Source organism: Aplysia californica, unplaced genomic scaffold (assembly GCF_000002075.1).
Source record: "Aplysia californica isolate F4 #8 unplaced genomic scaffold, AplCal3.0 scaffold00009, whole genome shotgun sequence".
Classification (NCBI taxonomy): Eukaryota; Metazoa; Mollusca; class Gastropoda; order Aplysiida; family Aplysiidae; genus Aplysia; species Aplysia californica.
The window spans coordinates 3,125,725-3,129,037 of NW_004797279.1; the positions used below are offsets into that span (position 1 = coordinate 3,125,725).

The 3,313-nt window shown below is 39.4% G+C and overlaps 1 protein-coding gene across 1 annotated transcript in view; it reads right to left on the reverse strand.

Annotated features, from left to right (window-relative positions):
- The window catches only part of LOC101857847 (limbic system-associated membrane protein), a gene marked incomplete in the record, with an annotated part of 55,183 nt that overhangs the window by 50,772 nt on the left and 1,098 nt on the right, over positions 1–3,313 (reverse strand).

A 3,313-nucleotide genomic window follows, 5' to 3' on the forward strand; every position in this document is an offset into this window, starting at 1 on the left:
TATATATGGGGGGGGGTGTATGTATATAATATACTTTTTATCCCTTCTCAGCCATGTGAGTAAGTTGTTTGCCAAGATTCTAAGGAGGAGAATTAGACCAATTATTGAGACAACTCAGCGAAGCCCAGTGGTGCTTCAGGAAAGACAAGGGCTGTACTGACGCTATTTTTGCATTAAGGTGGTTGTGTGGGACTGCCATTGTACATGACAAAGACCTCAACATTGTCTTCGCGGACCCAGGAAAAGGTGTTCGACCAGGTAAACAGATGTCAACTTTGGAAAGTCTTAGTGGAGTGGTTTAGAAAGACAATAACTGATAGAGAACATCATGGCACTTTATAGAAAAGCAGCCAGTGCACCATAAGGTCAACAGAGAGACTATCGGACTGGTTCCCCATCAGGTCAGGGGTGAGACAAGGGCTTGTTCTCTCTTCGCTACTCTTGATCACTTACATTGGATAAGAACACGAAAGCAGCTAATGACAACATCATTGAACGGAACGAGCTTCTATTTGCTGATGACCAGGGTATATATTAAATACAGATGGAGAGGAATTACAAAAACATACAGGAAGACTAAAAGAGGAATACGAACACCTAAACATGAAAATCTCCATTTTAATAACAGAAGTCGTGATGGTCAATAGAAACCCAGAGAAACTCAACATCTTTATTGATAGAACACAACTCCAACAAGTAGAGGAGTAATTATATTTGGGAAGCATCTTCACACAATTTTTTAGTTGGGTGTATGGATAAAGAGATAGAAACAAGAACTAAGAAGGCAAATGCAGTGACCTACCAGATAGCACCCCTGCTCAGCTACAAAAACATCCAAATCAAAGTGATATCCCAGCTTATCAATACAAGTATCTTCATACCAGCCTTAACATACCAGTGCCAAACATGGTCCCTAAACCAAACGCAAGAAAGTTAAACCAATGTACGCGAAATGAGGTTTCTCCGCAAAACCATCAAGGTCACCAGAAGAGACCGCTTAAGAAACGAGACCATACGCCTACAAATCGGAATACCACCAGTAATACTTTTCATTGAGCGTCAAAGAGTCGAATGGTTTGGACATTTAATTAGAATGCCGCAAACAGCTAGCTGCAAGAGCTTATCACTCCCGTGAATCTGGCTTCAAATCAAGAGGAAGACAAAGAAGGACCTGGCTGGATGGGGATAAAAAGGTCCTGGAACAACATAACATGTCTATCACAGACACTTAGCACCGGACCGAAACTTGCACCTCCCCTCGACATCACAAGGATACCAGAGGAAGGAAAGGGGGAAATTAATAGCATTAGGATACAGATTGAACTATCCCAATAGTCGTATAGTGAGGAGAACTCTTAGATATACAGAAAATATAAGTTAGTTCTAGAGAAGGACCATTTCATGCAAAAATAAAACTGTATAACACACCAAACGAGTAAATGATGGCCAGCTGAAAACAATTCTAAGAAGTGATAGAATCATTTTTCAGGGGGGGGGGGGATTTATCTATTATTGATTTATTTGGGTTTTTTAAATTTATTTATCCATTTTTTGCTTGTTTGTCTATTTATTTTCTTAGAGCAACTTTCCTCTTGAACAACAAATTTTTTAAAAACAAAAAAACTGGCCATTTCATTGTTTAGAATTTTTCAACAATTACAACCGTCGTGGCACTTGTATTATTCACGAAATGGCACAGATGCAGTCCACAAATTTTGACTTCTAAAAAAAACGGAAATGTTTTAATCAAATAAAATTGAGAATGGAAGTGTTTATACACAGGGGACACGAAGTTCTGGAACACCAGCTGAGAGATGCGTAATGGAAAGAGTGGAAGTTACTAAAAATTCGTAGGTGTCTCGAACTGTTAAGGTCTGTTTTCTTGGTCAGCCATCCGCTTCACCCACTAAAGTCGAGCTGTGAGGCTAGACGATCTATCTGATTGAAAACGGTTTCTCTTTTTATAGAATAAATGTTGAAGTAAAATGGTTTCCCTTTTTCTCATAAAGGAGCCTCTTGGTCTTCTTAAATTGAGAAGAAAAACTTAACCCATTGGGTATAAAAGAACCTCGAAAATGCTTAAATTGCTATTCTTCCAAATAAAAGAAACAATTTCATAATTTGCGGATAAATTACGTCCCAGCTAAATAGGCCCAGATGGTTCTGAACAAGAATCAACCAAGCCAAAGCTACCAACCGTTTAGATATACATTGCCATACCAAATTAAGAAAAAGGTATGGGGCGTGGGTGGGGGGGGGGAAGAGAGGAGAGTCATCAGAGGAAGAGAAATATAAGGAGAGAGGAGAGGGGGGGGGGTGAGGTTAGCATACTATACACTAAAATTGGGTCTGCAATTATTTGAAACGTTCTTAAAATCCATTGGAAAAAAGAGACAGGGAATAATTTGAGTAATTTGACAGATATCACGAGCCTTTTATCTGTCCACCACCCTCCCCCCTAGTCCATCTGTAACTCTTCTCCCCACTGTCCACCCTTTATCTGCAGCAAACTCTCCACCTCAAACCCCAACCTCTCATCCCTGATCAAACCCCATTCTCTATTTTTCCTTTTTACTTATATTTAGACCCAGTCAACACCACCTCCCAGAAGAATACTACAGAAATAACACAATCAGACACACACACACACACACACACACACACACACACACACACACACACACACACACACACACACACACAAACGTCCTGAAAAAACTGCTCGGCCTTCGAAATAACTAATCATATTATATTTTGTGATAATTTGTCGGACGGTACACTAGAACCGAGCCACGCTGTGTGCAGTAAACCTTTGATTCTCTGTCATGACAATGGAGCGTGTAGGAGCTCTGAGGTTGGAATTACGTAAGTAGCATTCCACATTTTTATGAAAGAATGACCGTCTACGGTTTAAAAAAAAGTTCTTTGCTATTATTTTTAAAAGGTAATATTCCATTTATCCATTTAGTTTTTGTCTTGAACGCCAAATGACTCACAAAAAAAAAATCAGTTTGTTTCCGTCTTCTGTAAAATTTGCCTTATGTAGAATTCACGATTTCATCAGGTGACGTACCTTTCTATGACCCCAGCGAGGTATGCCAAAGATTTTTTTTTAAATGGCATTTTAGGGACTCAAACTGTGTTGACCACTACCTTACACCGCATGCCTTTGGCATGAATTTCTAGGGTATATGCAACACTGGAGGGCAACCAAATAAAGAAATTTTCAGGTGGTTTATCGCTGTCATCTTATGTGGCCAAGGTGACATAATAGCATCTTTTTTCATTAAAAATTAAACCCCTATTCGTTTCG